The sequence below is a fragment of the Fistularia commersonii genome, chromosome 16 (assembly GCF_037954325.1).
Source record: "Fistularia commersonii isolate RoL2024-O1a breed Wild chromosome 16, RoL_Fcom_v1.0, whole genome shotgun sequence".
NCBI classification, from domain to species: Eukaryota; Metazoa; Chordata; class Actinopteri; order Syngnathiformes; family Fistulariidae; genus Fistularia; species Fistularia commersonii.
The window spans coordinates 12,107,882-12,127,710 of record NC_141299.1 but is presented as its reverse complement, the minus strand read 5'-3'; positions in this window follow the sequence as shown (position 1 = coordinate 12,127,710).

Genomic DNA, 19,829 nt, shown 5'->3' with positions numbered 1-19,829 from the left:
AATGTTTGACAAAAAGACGCATCCCACCACCCCCAGATGAGTTTTATTAGAGGTGGGGATCAAGTGAGCTGACTCAAACATGAGTTTGGGGCTTTCCCTCTATTCCCCCACAAGTTCTGAAAAACCCCAAAATTCAAGAGACAAGGATTTTCCACTCCAAAAAAAAAAAAAAAAAAAAAAAAGGAAAAAAGAAATGTAGCTGTAGCTGCTTGCACGCAGAGGTGGAGGGAGGCGGGATCAATGCTGAACAAAAGACATGCATGATCAATTCAACAACCGAGATCTTCTGCATCCCTGCTGTCAAAATAAAGCAGGTAAAGTCTTCATCTTCTCTCCGAATATGAGCCTTCCTTTCAAACCCGAATTTACTTCACCACAAAATGTTTGGACAACAATACAAAGCAAGAAAAAAAAAAAAAGACACATCTGATACAAATCGGGTCCGCACATGACTTTAATATATACTTTATGGCTATTACTTGTAGAGAAAAAAAAAAAACATTAAAAACCTGCGAGACTTTCTGCAGCACGGTGACAGAAATTTAAAAAAAAAGGACATTTTTTCCACAATAACGCTGCAGCGCGTCGAGCAACAATTTATGAATGGAGAGAAACGCAACGCAAAATTCCCTTCACCAAACATGAGAAAATCCCGTGCATTTCTTTTTTTTTTAAATTCTCCTGAACACAAAGGCAAACAGTCAAAAACCGTAAAAAAAAAACGTGAGCCGCATGTCGTGGTTTTTTTTTCTTTTTTTTTCCCTTTTCTTTTCTCTCTTCCCGCAGTTTCTCCGAAAGCCGGTACAAAAGTGCAACTTCCGCGCATCAGCAGCTTCGTGACAAATACTTATCTTTTCCCCCCCTCCTCTACCTCCATCTTAAATTACCTGTTTTTTTTTTTTGCGATTTGAGCGAGAAAATCCCCCGTGAAACTGAAAGAATACTCACAATCAAATCCATTGATACCCTGTTATACTTCTGTAATGCAATTATTAATGTGTAATACCTTAAGACAGTTGCAGCGCCTTGTTTCCGAAGAGCCCAGAGTAGGAATTTTGAGACAGGGTATGTGCCCCAGAGTGGAATATTGAACTATAGCCTTGTGAGAAAAGGAGAAAAGTTAGGGAATTGCCCTGTTTGGAAGAGGGGAGGGGACACAGAGAGAGAGGGGGTAGTAACGGACTGCAGGACAAACCCACATTCCTCAAGACTCCAGGAGTTGTTATAACAAGGGCCAAGAGATCTTTGCAGGGCCCTAACATCATCATCACTCCGAAAAACCTCTCCCGCGCCGATGTGATGAAGGTCTCACCGAAGCAGAAGACCTCAGCGATCGCATCGTGTCGTGGGATATCGAGTCGCCGACCGCGAAGGAAAACAAAAAAGAAGGCGAGGAGGTGCTTTGAGTTATAAGCGGCGTGACGAGGAAACTTTCAACTTTAGACGCCGAGGTTAACTCGGAATGACATAAAGCCCTCGCTCCTGCGTCACCATGTGTTTTGCCCTTCAAATGGTGCTGCTATTTACTGCCTCAGCCCACCAGTGCTTGTGATTGACACATCCTTGTGCTTTGTTGCCACAAGTGCTGATAGGAAATGAACACTGAGAGAGTGACCATCTGGGAGGTATATTGGTGAGGGCAGCTGAGCACATCTCAGATGTTGCTACCTACTGCAATTCTGTCACCACCCTTGATAAAAAACAGTTTGTTGCCACTCTGCAAAGGAGATCACTCGAGGTTTTTGTGGTTATTCCTCGCTCGTGTCCTGTCACTCTTGTGTAAAACTGTGACCCGTGTCTACGCCGTGTAGAATCACACATGTGCAATGTGACACTGGATGGCAATTTTCACCTACCCATACATGAAAGTGTTGGGTTTCCCTTTTCTCATTGACAATTGAACTCTATGAGGTTAAACCTACCCTAATTTTATTTTATTTTATTTTATTTTATTTTATTTTATTTTATTTTATTTTATTTTTATTTTTATTTTGTTTAATTTAATTTAATTTAATTTAATTTTATCTTATTTTATTTATTTTGTTCTGTTTTCTTTTCTCTTCCTTTCTTTTCTTTTCTTTTCTTTTATTTTATTTTATTTTTATTGTTCATTTTATTTTAGTTTGTTTTATTTTATTTATTTTATTTTGTTCTTTTTTGTTTTATTTTATTTTATTTTATTTTATTTTATTTTATTTTATTTTATTTTATTTTATTTTAATTTATTTATTTATTTTATTTTATTTTTTGGTCTGCTATCCTGGGAAATCATCAATGCAAAAGAAGGTGTCATAGCACTGTCTAACTAAGATGTTTAAATCAAAGATAAGCTACATTATATCCCAAAAAGGCATCTAAAATGCTGCTACTGTTTTGTAAAAAAACTTGGAAACTTGGAAAACAGAGCAGTGTTTGCTGTGAACAAAGACAATCAAATCATCTCTTTAGTGTGCTCAAACACATTGGTTTCCGCAAGGTCGTAAAAACTTTATTACACAATAGGGTATAATGCAGCGTTAGATACCTATAAATTCTATTTGTTTTTCCCAACTGCTGCACCGAAGAGGGTTTGGTTGCTGTATGTGCCACTAGCATTCAAGAGAAAGATTACCAAAGGTGAATAATTATAACCATGTGTGTAATACTTTCATTTTCTCCAGGACTTGGCATGATCATCTTCACTTACTGGAGGCAGTGCAGTGGAGAGATTGGATGCAAAATTATGTTTTATTAATGTATAATCTACGCCGAATGGGGTTGTCTTGAAATATTCCAATGAATGCTATGATTTGTATCTAACATGTTCTTTGCTGGAAAACTATATGAGCAATAACAACTTGGTCATTAGAGGATAAATGAGTGAAATCCAAATCCAAAGATTTTTAAATTCACGAATCGCTAAACTCGGCTCATAACTCTCCATTTAACTCAAACCTGCGCGCAAAGGCTTCGGTTTTCGACATGATACTCGATGACAGGCCACTGGAAGAAACGATTTCCAATATGATCCGGAATAAAAAGTCAGACTTGAAGTCACCACATTTCTCATCCTAAACAATGAAGCACAAGCATTCAACCGCGGTATCAGGGAGGAAAAAAAAAAAAAAAACGACACATTTTTGACTCTTGCAAGATATTTTTCTTTTTTTTTTTTTTTTTCTCCCCCTTTAAAGTCACAGACACTTTCCAGTTTGTGCAAGCCGCGTGAAGAAACATCCATCGAAATCCGTTCTATCATTGCTATATTCTCCCCCGGAACGCGGACGCGCGAAGCAACCCAACCGACAGCATGTTGGCATTCGGTCGCTTCATCCTATTGAACATGAAAATTCGCCCTAATGCCGAACACGCAGCACGCTGTTGGATCAACCTTCAACACGGAGCGGAGTCATGTCGGATGATTTGTGGTGAGCTGCCGAAGCTCTCGTGGAGTCTTGCAGTCTCACTCTGACACCATGAAAGACTAGGATGGATAAGAACAAAGAATTAAACCCTTAAGGAGTCTCAAGCTCATTTATGTGTGCCCCCCCCCCCCACACACACACACACACACACACACCCGTTCCCTCTCTCCTAGCAGTCCCTCGCTTTCTCCCCCTCTAAGCAGAACCACATTTCACCAAGCACTTATCTGGCTACAGTTTCAGAGCCACGGCAAATACTTTTATTTACCCTCCCTTTCTGCCTTCTCTCTCTCTCTCAGTATCACACTTGTCTCTCATCTGTGTTTTCTAGCACACACACGTTCGTCTTCACACATGTGCTCACACACACACCACGCGTCGAGCGAAGGTAAATATGCACGTATGGTTTTTTTTTTTTTTGGTTCTAACAGGAGAATAGATACCGAAATCGAGTAGAAAGTTGAGCACGATGCGCATTTTGCGTTAGTCCATTGGATTTTTTTTTGACAAAAGCAAACCGTTTGTTGTCAAAAGATCTTTGTTAGAGCAAGAACAAGAGAGGATCGGGGGGGGTCCTTCTTTTTCACTCATATATATATAAATAAAAAACACACTATTGCGATTCAACTCACGGAAAAAGAATCCGCGCGTGTCAGTTCAGATTCGGGGTGTAACTTATTGACGGATATTTTGCGGTACAATGTGTTTCCTTGTCTTTGCGCATTAGTGAACGCAAATTTAGATGATCTGCACTTTGTCAACACATATAGCTGCGTATTTGTTGAATTCTTGAAGTCGTTCCGAAAGAGAGAGAGAGAGAGAGAGAGAGAGAGAGAACCATAAGACCACCAGAGCTCGATGGGGGTTTTCAGCCTGTCTCTGGCCCGGCCAGGAAAGCCATCACTGAGACAAATCACTTCCATGACAGCCTCTCAGCAGGGAGAGATTAATGGGCTGGATTAGTCATACTGTACTGCTGCCCACTGGGGTGAACCAGTGCATATGTGGGTCATCAGAGGCAGGAACGGAATAGAGACATAATGCTGAAACATTTCTATTTGTTTCCATGAGAAGTTGTTGTAGTATTTTTTTTTTATTCCTATCAGTATAATCGTTTCTTGGACCGGTAGTGCCTCGGCAAAAGAGAACCCAGCGTACCGCGTTATAATATTGCTAGAGGTGATTGTTAAATCGACATCCAGGCTCCAACAAGCATATAAACATTTCTTGTTTGTTTTTAGAAAGACCTCAAGACCGACCGCTCGATAATGGTCATGGATAAAAGACGAGAGCGCGCATAATCCACGTATTTTCACGAGATCATTACACGTGCGCTTACCGTGTTCCAGGTAGCCTCATCTCAAATAGAAAATATTATATCCACACTGTTATGATAAAGCATCTTCATGCAGGGTGTTTGAGAAATGCAGTCGAATATAAATCAATATGTGTTGCAACTGAGATGTTTGCATTACTAAGAGGCACCAGAAATACAAAACGGGAGATGTTCGAGGGCAAAGTAAGGAACATTTTAAGGCTTTTGTTTCATTCTACGTCAAGGGAAATAAAGTAATGCTGAAGCTTCGAAAGTCTCAAATTATGGGGGAAAAAAAAAGTCTTTATTTGTGGACGTGTGTGTCCACAGACTCCCATTTTCCACAGTGAATTGTTTCTCCCTGATCCTCCGGCCTGTGTGATTTGGCAGCGGTCGAGCCGAAGTCAAGAGGAGCGTGAAGGTGTATGCGGTCATTTGCGCGTACGGTGTGTGCGTTATGGCGAGGCAAAGTCTCAAAGATTAGACGTTGGGGTTTCACAGTGCCATCGTGGGTTTTGTGGTTGGAGCCTGTGGGGTCAGGGTGGAGTGTAGCTGGGTCTAGACACGATCCCAGTGGGGAATCCTGTGGTCTGAGTGGATGAAAAAAAACGTCCACATAAACCACACGCTCACACACACACACACACACACACACACAAATACAAACACCGATTTAAATTGGAAAATTGCAACCCCGAACATACACAGAAAAATACGAAGCAAAAAAGATTGATTTTTGACCTCATTGAGCATGTTCTTGGTGCAGAGGTGAACTCGTATCCTCCTTCTCAGTCCTCCTCTCCAAATTTTCTCCTCCGTCTCTCGTGCCTCTTTTTACCTCCTCTTCTATCGCCCTTTCCAGTCATTTACTTACACGGCAGGCATTTCTTGCCTTACCTTACCTGGAGCGCCGCTCTGCTTGGCTCTGTTAAGACCTGGCCTCGTGCAGCTGTGCTGCCACGGTGATGCAGTTGGAGAGGAATGTAGAACTTCAAAGTATAACTAGAGCGGAGACAAAGAATGGCAGTGTTCGGGGGGGGATGAGAATATGTGATCTCATAAAACAGCGCACAAACACATTGGTCCATTTATGCGAGGTTTGGCCACAGAGGATGAGGAGGAGGGAAGACCTGCCTCACATGCCAAAGGAGGAAGAAGTGTGTATACACGTGATGTTTTTCCCCAGTGATAGAGCACCGTAACTCTCCGCTGTTTGCTCGGCCACGGTTAAGTGACTGTTAAAACATACTGTGGGGAGAGGCGTCTGATACGGGTGAAGTTTGAAAGATGCCGGTTTTGGTGGCCCGTGGAGAACTTGTGGATGTGATTTTTGCCATTCCATATAACTTGTAGCTACAGAAGACTGAGGTTAGAGACCCTCAGACAAGAAAGAAAGAAATTAAAAGGGAAAAAAGGCAAAGAAAGAAATGTACCATGATGCCAAGAGAGCGGAAAGAATCCTCAGACTGCTTGCTAACAGTTTGAGAGGCTAATGGCTTTCAGATGTGTTTTTTTCTGTATTTTCAAAGGAGCATAAAACATTCCCTCTCAGAGGAATCCAAGCAACGGCTGGAATTCAGTCTGAAAATTCGCAACAGCGGTTTGAGCTAAATGTTTTCTCACGTTAAAAATATGGTACGCGTCTACCGACCGGTGAGCCTTTTTTTTTTTTTAATTTCTCATAAATCAAGTCTTATTTTTTGGTTCCGCTTTGTTCCCGTGATGATGTTTTCCCTTTGAGAGCTGGGTGCAAAGGGCCGAGTGGGGGTGGTGCTCTGTTTCCTGTTGAAACCTTGGGGGAAGCTGGGACTTTGACGAGGTGAGGTCATTTTTTTTTTTTTTTTTTTTTTTGCTACATCTGTAAATCTGACTGCAGCGGAGTTCCTGCCGCATTCACATGATGTCTGCCCCGCAACGGGCTTTGGGTTAGCACGTGCCTCGGAAAATAATTTACTATAAGCAGACGTACATGACAAACGGGTGGCAGCTGATCGGTTTCAATCAACAAAAGTTGTTTCCTGATTTAAAAAAAAAACTTATATCTTGATGCAACTTTTTTGCCCCCTGGTTGCCTAAATCTATTTTTTTAATATGAATCTGCCCTTTTTTTTTTCAAATCCCATTGTATGATATGTACAGTGACGGATGCATTGGCTTCCATCCTCCAAAACTTATTGTTCGGTTTCCCATACCATCTTTACCAGCCCGCCCGTTGGAATAATTTCTTATTCCAGAGCGGATCCAGAAAGAAAGAAAAAAAAAAAATCATTAAATTTAAAGTCTACTGAAAAGCAGAATTTTAATGCTCACCTCTGCATAATGGGATTAAACTTGTCTTGGCACGGATTTAGCACTAGGAATCTCGTCAAAGGTGAAACATATTGATATATGATGTTTATGTAACTCACTAAGGCAACCGTAGCTTTGAGCGGCTGTACACGATTGCTATGGGTCCGCACCAATGAAACCTACCATCCATAAGCATAAAAAGAAATAGCACTTAAACAGCTTTTTCCGCTCTGTCCTGGTCTTGGTCTTAGAATTCATGCTGTATATTCTCAGTATATTTTCATATCAATAGATCAAAATGCACCCGCATCCTTTGTTTTCCATTTGATTTACAGGCCAAACTACACAAAGCTGCATCAAAGAATCACACTTTTACTCAACAATAACAAAAATAAATAAAAAGTATAACAGGGAATACTTCATTTTATTGGCTGTGTTAACACACATGGGGCTTCATATAGACAGTCTGTCTGTTCGCCGAAATGCCATTAGTCCTCAACTTACCACTTTAAAAACATATTTTTCCATTTTAATTCTTCCAACATTTCTCCTAGGTCCTGCGGTGAGTCTGAAACCACCGATATTTAGGTGTAGACCCTAGAAAATGACTGATGCCACTGAGTTATAAAGGGAAGAGGGTGAAACGAAGCCAAATCCTGCCTCTCCCCCCTGTTGTTGGCCCTCCGAGGTGGGGGCGTGGGGGTCGGGTGCCGCGGCAACCATAGGAAATGGTGTCTGGATTTTAAAACAGTCTGTCAAACATAATCTGTGTATAATAACCTTGATATGTCTTTTCCCCTTCCTTCTGAAATGGTTGAACTTTGGCATGCCATAAACTTGTCAGTACAGTTCTGGAGGGGCTGTAATTTGCCCGATGCTGTTGTACATATGTACCTGTTGTGGGTAATGCCACCAAAATATCGCAGACTTAAATTCACGTTTAAATTTTTAAGCTGGAGATGTACTCGAGAAAGCTGGAATGTCTTCTGTTGTTTCATCCGCACAACCTTTGGCTTGTCTTTACCCTCTGCCCGCAACAAGGTTTTCAATTTCAGATGTCAGACGTCGACACATGTTTAACCCAAGTCGGTGTGTCACTGCTTCTCAATGAACACATAAATAAAGAATAAATAATGTTACTTGAAATGTAAACATTTCCCAGAATGCCTCTTGCAATTTGGTGCTAACATGGCTCTTATTGTTCGAGGAAGAAGCATGGGATTTCTTCAAGTAAATTGAATTTGTGACACATACTTGTGCAATCAGATTTTCTCTTCAAGGAAACATGACTCATAACTCTTGGTAAAAACGTGACGCCATATGTCAGGTGTTACGCAGGGACGCAGAACTGAGAAATTGGTGAAAAATGCCGGTAGCTTTCAGCTTAGCTTTCATGTGTACATTAACTCAGTGTTTCCCAACCTTTTTTGAGCCACGGCACATATTTTACATTAGAAAAATCACACAACACACCACCAAATAAAAAAACAAAAACATTTTTAATGAATTAGAATGAAACCGTAGTCTCATTTTACTTAGTGTGAAATCTAATATATCTAATATCTGTAGATTCATCACGTTGCAATGCAAATTTCCCACTGATGTGCAACTTTTCCAGAACACTTTTTTCAATTACTGAAGACATGTCATCAATATGTCTGAAAATGGTATTATTTGAGAGAACTCGGGCTATTTCTTTATCAACGCCAGACCCGAGTATTTCTTCTACAATGATTTTATTAATGTTTTGCTACGGTGCGTGGCTGTTTGGATTTAGAGATGAGTTCAGCAACTTTGTAGCAAGCCTTCACAGCTTTCTCACTCGTCTTGGTAGTTTTCAACAATGCTGCCTGTTTGTTTACGCAGATACAAGTCCTTTTTATTTTAAAAATGTATCTCGCAAAGCGTCACTAATCACTCTGATACACAGATGCACGGGTTGATTTACTACCCGTTGCCTATGTCACAGTGGTTGGGAAACACTGCATTAACTTACTCGGATAAATCACAATATTTGGTAGATAACTTTAGCCAAATTTCTCTTTTTATTGCGAATAGTTTTTCCCTAAAAAACTCTCTTTCCTTCATCAATGCAAATCAAATCAATGCAATCAGGTTCAAGATTTCCATAACACAGTTTTTTGTTTTGTTTTGGACTCTTTAGTTTCTCTGTTTACTTTGTCTTCCTTCTTCAGTCTGCTTGTTTCCCTCGATAGTAAATAATTTAAGCAAATACACTGAGGTAATGCAGCCATGCTTTACACAGCTGAAGTGGGTCAAAGCTATCGAATGAACTGACAGCTCAAGAAAAGATTCGGAAAAAAAAGTCTCCGGTCAAAATGAAATTTCAATCCAAACAAATCCAAATCAATATATCCCATTATAAACATGCTTCACTTTTCAACCACCTCCAAGCTGTCAACTAAAAATAAATGTTTACCCATGAAGTTTAGCATGTCATCTGTATAATGGGTCAAGGTAGCCGCACATAATTGTACAATAGATCCAAGCCAAGTTCATTATCATTTTTTCATAGCAATTCACGCAACATTTTTGCTGCATTACAACCCAGTGAGCCAATTTAGACATGAAAATGTTCACCTTACTTTATTGAAGACATAAGGCATCGGCTCATTTCTAAGTCAAAGTCTACTTTATTGTCAGTGCTGCCATATGTTGCGCACACACAGAGGATTACAATTGCATTGCTCTGAGCCCCGCGGTGCCGGAGATGAATTTGTACAAATCAACCCGTTTGTGTGTTTGTACACGATGTTTTAAGACAAAGAACGACTCCGCGAGTACATCGGAAAAGCTGGAAAAGTATTCTCAGAGTATAAAACCCCAGTAAAGTCAGTTTACATGGGCACAAATGGTGAAACATGATGTTAACAAGCAGACAGTCTGACGGCCTCGCTTTTCCGATGCTCACCGCCCTCATTATAGGCCTGGCTAACAGATGCTAAGATACTTGGACATCCGTTTAACCTACCTGCCTATCAGCGTTCCTGCAACCTTTCATCCGTTCCTCTAGTCCTTCTTGTTGTTGTCCCAGAATCCTATCGTCCAACGGCAGATGTGCTCAAAGGAAAGCGCCAATTGTTTGCCATTCTTCTCACATATGTTTTGTGAAAACATATCGCGATGTGAATTATTTCAAAATGTCATCACACGAACAGAGTCTTTATCAGTTCTAATAAAACAAATGGAGAAAAAGCCTCTCTCATCCTCATTATGGGAAACTGAAGTCATGTCCCTCTGTCAACACAAACAAATCCTGTTGTTCCCCACAACTGTCTGTGTTACATTTGTTTAGGGTCAAATATCTATCGGTACAAGGCACGCAAACGCTGCGAGGCATATTAAAAGTGTGTATCACCCGACCACCCAGAAGTTTCTACACAAACCCCCCAAAAAATGGGGGGGCGACGGGCATTTGGTCTGGAAACACAGGACACTCGTAGAGAACAAGATCTAAAGAGATGATGAGTCAATTTTCACACTCCGACATGCAAATGTACACAAATGACTCCATCAGATGTTTGCTTGCACCGACAACACACAAACCCAACAAAACACAATGCTGTGTGGACGTCACCGATGGTGTTTTTCCGGAGGTCAGTGTTGTTTTGAAAGCGTCAGGTGTCCGGCGGTGTTTGCTGACTGATGATACGACGCTGCCTATATCGCTCTGGGTTCGCTCATTTATCTGATTTTGCCCGGCCGTGTCGCGGTGATTCGGTTCGCTTTGGAAGGCTGACGGTTGAATCCTCAGCTGCTTTAACCTTAAAGCGTTATCATATTTCCCCCTCCCTTCAATCCAATAAGATCGATTTGATATAAGCTTGTTATCAACCACAGTGCTAGCTGAGAAGAGCAACTTATATTTTGTTAGATAGTATAGGTGCCCTCCAGGCTTCAGTAAATAAACTGATTTTATTTTGTCCATAAATAATCAAAAACATATTCGAACGGTTGCCCGCATAAATCGCGAGTCACGGATGATCTCACAGTTTATTATGATCCCCCCGGGCTTTCATGACGGCACTACAAATATATTAATCTCGCCTCTCATTGATGTGACAAAGTTGTTGTCTTTTAAACTAAACTTTTATTTGGTTCATAAATTACTCACTTTCAAACAAACCATCCTCATACAGCTTTGAATTTCTAACTACGGTCTACTAAGTTGTCAAGCCTGCATGAGTGGAAATACATACAAATAAAATTCACATCTCCTCAATTTGTTGTGAAAAAAAAAAAAGTATATTTTAGGAATGTTACTCCTGTTATTCTCCACAATGATTTTGATGAATTTTATTATTAGTTGGCAATATCACTGGTCCAGCTCATATGTAAAGGCTTAGCATTTGCGCTGAGCTCGGAGGGTAGAATCGCTTTAACTCAGATAATTATCTGGTTAGTGGAGCAGAAAATGGTAAAACTAAAGGGATTAACTAGTATGTTTCCTCTGTTCAAAACTGAACCTTTTCCTTGATCTAGTTTCACATTAAACAGACAAATATTCTTATGTTTCTGGTATCAATCTTCACATCCAATACTGGCATGGTTTGAAATAAACAAGATCATTTCCCAGAAAGGTTGATTTAAGAGAATTTCAAGACTTGGAGCCTTCACCCAAGTAGTTTACGCACGCTTTGTTGATATTAATATTCAGATAAATGCTAAAATCTGGTTCCTTTTTGAGTTTGACAGATTCCTTTCTGCTGGAAAACAGCAAAGCGCCGCTTCGGTTTGCGGGAACGAGAATCCCGTCTCGGTGCTTGGACGAAAAGGACTCCCGCGCCACACGGCCGGAGCTCCTTGTCACCCGACCGGAGCTCCGGGTTGCTTTTAGGTGTCGAGGCTCCCTCACATGGAGAAAGCGGCGCTGTAGGTGCAACCGCAGGCCGGCGCTGGGGTCGAAGGGGGTTGTTTTCTACCCTATGAAAGGTGACGGTGCAGCAGTCCAGCTGTTTGGTCTGCCCCCCACTTTCTTTGTGTGTCTGGTAAAGTCTGTGATCGACTCTCTGTATGCCAGTTTATAATTTTTGTGGTTCTTTCAATAATTTCTCCACCCAAACGACACAAAACTCTTTTAACACAGAGTCTTTAATACGGCGCAAACTTGGCAATCTATACTGTGAGACTTCCTCCAAAGATGCTTGTAAGTCAAAAGGGCTGAGATCTCACTTTGGAGGTGTGTGTGGTCCCAACGAGGAAGTTTGCGTAAGCCATTCTCTAATGTGCTATCCAGCATCTGGTACTTGTTGAAGCCTGGTGGATTGTGCCCGTTGCAGTCTGAGAGCGTCCACCACATCATGCAGTGTTTTACTTGATTAGCATCCTCTGTCACCAAATAAAACAATAATTTCACCAAATAAAGTAAAGCCGGGCTCATATTGCGAAGCCACGAGGTACTTGCCATTCGGTCTTCCTGCGAGTTTCAATAATGCGAGAAAAAAATAACTTGATGTGGTTGTCATCCGGATATATGTGCACGCGCGTCTGCTTGTCAGTCTGTGCGTTTTTCTGAAAGAAGAAGAGTGTTCATTTTAAAAACGAATGTGGTACAGTCGAAGCCAAAAAAAAAAAAAAAACAACGTGTGCACGGATGCATGTGTGATCAGTGTAATCGAAGGAATGCAACTCCCACTGTCGGTCGTCTCTCCGGCCATTTCATCTTCATTACGGCCTTTCCCACACACTGGACATGTGATTTACAGCTATGGGCCCCAACTCTGGTGATATAGGGCAAATTCCTCACCGGGATCACTCAAGTTTCATACACACAGCAGGGGCCAGGAGGCTGGAAGAGTGGAGAGATACAACGGAGAGGAGATGGAGAGATAACATGCAGGAATTAGTGCAAACAAAGAAATAACTGTAGTTACAGTGTAATACTTGGAGGAACGGAACAAAAAACCTATTGTGTTTGGGTTTGGCTTGAATGAATAAAAATATGGCGTGGCTCTGCCAGCTTGCAGCAGACTATTAGGGGCGGTGATTGCCGGATAGTTTATAACAACATTGTTTTTTACATGGAATTTTACGATCCCAATCGAAAATATAGCTGGGGTCGAACGCCAGCCGAGACGGGGAGAAAGGTTAACGTGGAGAGTCAAAACAGACCGCGGAAGAGTCATTTTTTTTTACTGTTGGGTGTTTCTAAGAGGTGTGAGGTTTTCCAGTGTTTAAAAGCTTCTTAGTCTTGTTGACATTAGGACTCTGTGGATTTCAAGATACAGTTCAGGCAAAGAGCCTGCTGGGCGCCTTCACTTTGTCATCTAATTTGGGGGAGCTGGTAAGAAACATAACAAATTCATATACATTCTTTGACTTCATCACCTTTTTGTCGATATTTTCAAGAATCATATAAATAGATGCGTATAGAAAAAAAAAAAGCTGAATAGCAAACTTCAGATTTCCATAACAGGAAACCACATTGACCCCACCCTCACACTAACATGTATAATATCTACAGTGGGGGGGCATTTAAACAATGCTATAGGTTTGTAGCCATGACGACACATTCCCAGCTCTCATTGCTGATGCCAGATAAGGCGGCTGCCATAGAGAAACCATTCCTACCATTGAAAGCGGTCAGCTGCCATTGTAAAAGCAACATGATCATTACCTACTCGCGCAAACAAAGAGCCCGGCTTGTGACACGCCAGATAATGGAGCAGATTCGCGAGAGAAATGCCTCAAACCAAAAGGGCAAACAAGTCAAGGAAGGTAGAATCAAAGCGGCGGTGACTGAGGCGATGCGTCTGGTATGAGTAAGAATTGGAAGATGGTGATTTTGTGATAATGATGCAAAAATTGCAGGTGTAATAGCTTTTCAAAGTGTTTCATTCAGGTGTCTCATTAAGTTAAAAGCTTTCCCCTCCAAACTTGTCTCTAAACTTAGAAATCCCACCAATCCCATCATTGTGCCGTACCTCCTCAGCCCTTAATCCCCCCCCCGGTTCTCCCTTGTACTCAAAATAAAAGAGGAAGTAAGCCAGATATGATGCAGTCGGAGGAACCTTAACAGCGGAATGATAATGATAATCATTACTGAGATGATGATGTAAGATGTGTTGCTGTGTGGATTTCAATGATGTCAGTGAGAGACAATGAGAAGCAGAGCTGGAGAGAGGCAGATGTACAGGTCCTGACCTGTAATGCAAAGGGACGAAACCGTGAGCAGCTGGGATAAAGGAGGAAATCGAGAGACGCATCGGTGTGAAGGATCAGCCAGCTTGTCTCAAAAATATCATCTGACTGTTGAGAGTGGAATTGTACAGATGGTGTGATACTGAAAAGTGTTTTTTTTTTTTTTTATTTTAACATCCGATGAGGCTCGTGATGATCACAATTCATTCTGGAGGTTTCATTTTAGTCCATCCAATTTCTGAAGTTTCTATATTTATAGCATACACCTTATATTTTGCACAAATACTCCATTGGCCTTAATACTGACAATTTTCTTTATTTATGTCTTCGCACATGTCATGAAAGCCCCAAAATAAACTAAAGCGAGAAGAAAACCGATTCCCCCTCCGACCTCGAACCCGTGTCTGGGAGCAGTGTTAAAATCAGAAAACCTTGAAAACCAATCAGTCAGCCCCACGTTGACATAACTCCTCACCACATATTTAGATTCTGTAAATCATTTTAGGGAGTGTCACACACTCCACCGTACCGCAGCAAATACTCGGAACCTGCGCGAATTTATGCATCCGCTAGTTGCCAAGCTTTTTATTATCTATTTTACGTCGTAACATTTTCCAAACTTGACAATTGTCAAGCTGATTTACTGAATTATCAAGTCCACTTTAAATCTGACCTCCTATCTTTGATTTCTGTTTAAATTATAACATTGTTTTTTTTTTTTTTTTCAAACACTTTCATCGATATGGAATAACGATAAGCCTTCAGACAAAGTGAACAGGAATCTCAAACCTATATAAAGATCAGTGATGGGAGAGTGAAGCCAATACTTTGTTTTGAATGTATTTCTTATAGTTTAGCCGCATTTAGCCACCATCTGTTCCTAGTTCACTTCTGCTATGGTCGATATTTGGCCTTGAATGGTGGCATTGACTCAGGGTGAGCGTAGCTGTCTAAGCTCAGCCACAGGTCCACTTTTTAAGGTCCACATCTGGCCCACAACCCAAATTATTACATCCAGTCCACATCTGGCCCACACAACTCTTAGCATTGCCATAAACAGAGCTGCAACTGTCTCAGATTAGAACTACACGTGAATGGGATGTGAATTAAAATAGACTGAAGATTTTCTTTTGCTACTTCAATAAGTAATAATCATTGTATATTCCAAAAATATTCATCCAGTGGGATGATTTCCGCTTACGTTTATCATCCGTTAATGTTTAAAGAGATGTGTGTTTATCATTTTTCTTTTGCAAATCTCTTCCCAAGAGACGTGATGATGATGATGACGACGACGACGGGCCCGCTTGGTCTTGAAATACGATACATCTGAGATTCAAACGAGGAAGTAGAAGCGACCCGAGAAGCTAAATAAGTAGGACAGTTTTCAGCGTGGAGGAATGCACCGAGGCAGACCTGCACTTGTGAGTACATGTGACCTCTAACCTGAACAAGACGCTCTCAACACCAGCTGTACATAATAGCAAGTCATTTGGAAAGTCTATCGTTAACTGGGAAACAAGGCGGAGGCGGAGATCTTGATCCTCACCTTCACTTGGTTTCTCTTAAAAGTGTAGTAAGACGGTGAAGGGATGATTTATTGACACGATAATATTTTCGGGCAATCGCTCTTTCACCGTCTTACTACACTTTTATGCGTTCTTCAAACAGGTAGGTTTATTAACATGATAAATCATCCCATTTTAATCCTGGATGAGGATTAGGTGGTGATGAAAGGATTCATTATTGGAAGTATTCAGTTACAACTTTGACAAATCTTTCACTGGTCTGCAATCGGCATTAGTAAAAAAAAAAAACATCAAAAATTTTTCTTGAACTGAGATTCGGTTCTTTGACTTGTGTCCGACCCTTTTCCCCGAAACATGGCGTGTCGATCCTCCAGTTGGCCAGAATGGACAAAATATAGTTGCGTTTTGCCACTTGCGGTCGCTCTGGCTCGCCCTGTCATTTGTCTCTGTTTTCCTTCTAATAATGACAGTAAGCTGCGTCCCGGCCAACAAGCTAGAATGGTCCGAGTGGTTTTGCACTGTAATGTTGTCCCTGAATGCCTTCATGCGGCAGTTCTGCATTCACATAAAATACAGCCAATCGTGTTGAAAAATTGCCGTCGCGTCTTCCAAAATAAAGGCTGTTTCTAAATATAATGTGAGGAAAATTGAAACCATAATGTGTCCGTCTTCGAGTTCCATGGGCCATGTTTTGAAAATGGATGAGCAATTAAGTTACCTCACTTGTCGAAGTAACTTCAACATATAGTCTGTGCTTATTGTAGCGTGGGGCCGGGATATTGGCCATCAGGATTCTCAGAATCCTTTGCAAGTGATGACAGTTTGGAGCTTGTTGTGGTTCTGTCTTAGAGAACTCCATTGTTTCATAGCTGTACGATGTTGTGTTTGATGTGTAACACTGACCTGCTCCGCTAGTTGTCGTAACAGTGTGCGCACCCTCAGTCTAACTCAAGGGTGGGCAGTTATTTTGGCTGGCGGGCCACATTTCCAATTTAATTTTTATGTGCGGGCCAACTCGGTATCATGTAAACTAAACAAAATGAAAATTGCAATTTCGATATTAAAAATTTTTTGGCGTTTACTTCAACTTTAAAATCTTTAATTATCACATAAATGTACCGACATTATTTCGTATGTAATCATCCATACAAAATTAAACAAAAGGAAAAAATAAAGAGTTTCTAAATTCGATACTGATTGAAAATACTTATTCAGATATTCAAAAAAAATTTTAAAAAGTTAACTGTTAGCACTGAGAATGGCGCCCCCTGGGTTTCCCCTGATTATTGACTGGTAAATTTAAACCATCTCTTAAAAAGCTTAATTTTGAGCGCAAGTTAGACTCCGATTGTTACTTCGTTAAACCCCAGCCTTCCACAGTATAACCAGTGTGGACATCTCTCACACAGAGTTTTGCCAGACAGGATAAATCTGAATGCACAAACACTTTCTGCAATGCTGCTTTTATTAAGCAGCCAATGGTGCCAACCTGGTCACTTTTCTGTGAAGGGTTAGCCGTGGGGCTAACATTACATCATAGAACATACCTCCCCTCCCCCGATGAGGTGGTAATCAAGTGTGATGTAATCCTGTCTGTTGCAGGATTAGACTCTTCATCCCAGTCTTCAGCTGGCCAAAATGAGATAGTTTCACACGTACTTTCTGAAGATTGATTATTGCTAAATGCACTTGGCCCGCGGGAGCAATGTATTTTTTTTTGATTGCTGATTCCAATTCTTAATAGTCGATTCTCTTTAATCATTTTGTTGTGTGAAATTTGGATCTTTCTGAAAAGTTTAGTGATGTCTGAAAAAGTATGCAAGCCACGGTCTCCCTGCACATCCCTAAACTATTTGAAAAGTCTTTTGAGATTTTGAATGTCTTACAACAAAAGAAATTAACATGTGATTCATGTTTCGGCCAGAGTTCAATAAAACAAGTAATCATCAATGCTTCTTTTCACCCCAAAATGTTTTTCAAGTTAGATAATTTTGTTTAAAAGACTTAATAAATGGAATTTACAATTTCGTATTTATGTGATTTACAGCTTGTTTCTCTCCATCATGTTTTACTATTGTGTTACTCTTGATTACTTCAACTGCCGCTCTCCTGCTTACTTTGATAAGAGGAGCGCGGCTGGAGCTACAGCTGTAGTGACCGATGTCATTCTTATAAAGATTTTAATTGAATTAAACAAGTCAGTGTATGTTGCCTTGTTTAATTGTTTTTATAAGACCAATAAATTCTGATATTGTGCTCGATGAGTGTCAAACAATACTCAGCATTGATTGGTCCTCTTAATCTCTTATCTCTTAAATACTTCCATATTGAAGTCATGAGTTTCTGACCCCCAGCACGACGCAATGAATTCTATCACCACCATCTGACTTGGAGTTTGCCTGTTAATTAGGGCCGTAAACAAATGGGTGAGAGAGGTTTTGTACCCAACTTTTTACTTGAAAATCAAACTTCCTCACTTGATGTTTAATGGTGTTTACCTTTTCTGGTCTCCTGAGGGACGGAGATGTACTTTTCACCAAGTACACAAATACACAAGCTCGTGTCTGTACACAAACACCCACAGCCCGCCAGCTGGTTCCTTAGCTCTAAACATAGAAAATTCATTACAGACAGCATAGCAAAATCAGTCATTCTGTGTGCTAAAAAATTATCACACTAAATATACGAACCATTATAAATTTTGCTATTGAAAAATAAAATGAAATAAAATAAAATAAAATAAAATAAAATAAAATAAAATAAAATAAAATAAAATAAAATAAAATAAAATAAAATAAAATAAAATAAAATATGGCAGATTTATTCTCTGATGGAATTAAGTTGGGGAGACATTGTCAGATTTATTGATTTAATGTATTTGCAGCATTTGTTTTGAACTTGTGTCTGCAGTGGTTTAGTAATCTGGAGAAAATGTGTGCTAGATTTTCCCAAAAATGAATTCAGCTTCAATTAAATTGGAATAAAAAGATTCAGGAATAAATAGGAAAGAATATTTGAAAATTTGCAAAAACACAGTATTATTTATCTTCACTTTTCAATAGAAATAATCCAATCAAAGACCTTGTTTCAATGTTTAATGTTGTTGAGATATGATGGGTCTCCCAAACTTTTCGGCACGCGTGATCTGAGCATGTTTTGATATCTGGCTCCCCCTACAGCAAACAACAGGAAATATTTTCACTGCAGAAAAGAGGTCAAATCTTGTCCATGGAGGAGATTTTCAATTATCCCAGGAGCAAGAATTTTACCGAACGCCTCCGGTTATTGTGATAGCCTGGTCGGGCCTGTGTATGCTGTGCGTAAAGATTTAGAGGCCTTGTTGACTTAAGAGCTTAAGGCTGTAGAGGTAACCGGCTCCACTCTGGGGGTCCTCGGGGAAATAACGCCAAAAACAACACACAAAAGAATGAGAAACAACAGTGGAGTGCCGAAGGAATGCTCGCAGTGGGAAACAAATAGAGTGAGATGTGGAAAGGGATGCAGAGACACGTGAAATAGAGCAAATGTGCACGCGGGAGCCTCAAGGCCTTCGACGGGGACCCGAGAACAGGGGTCCCGCAATGTACGGCGTCCGAGGGGCCCAGTCAAAACACCTGGCAGAGTGACGAAGATGAGGGTGACGGGGAGTGTAAGAGCTCAGAGAGATTTGGCAGAAATTGGATGGAAATTAGGATTAGGAAAGCATGTGATTTGCCATGTGTGGACTTTAAAAGAGATAAGAGGTCATTTAAAAACTCCACTATATGCGAAATGACCTGTTTATGCGTCCGGGTACCCAGTGGAGATATACGCACATGAGCTTGTGTAATCCCCCCCCCCCAGACAGGGTCTCGTGGGAAGGTCGTAGCTCCCGCCGAAACGTGGTTATGCTTTTGCGAGCTTTTCAACGGCTCAGCCTGGCGCGGCTCAGCTCGGCTCAGGCTGGCTCAGAGCTGCCGTCGCTGCTGCTTGGACATATTCCCCACATCCCTGGCTGTGTTATTGTTAATTCAGACAGGCAACAGGCCAGTGGGTGGCCCGGGTCCCTGGGAAAGACACGGGATCATTACTGTATATACATTGTGGATATCTCAAAAGTTAAGCTCAAGTATTGGACGATAATTGTGTAGA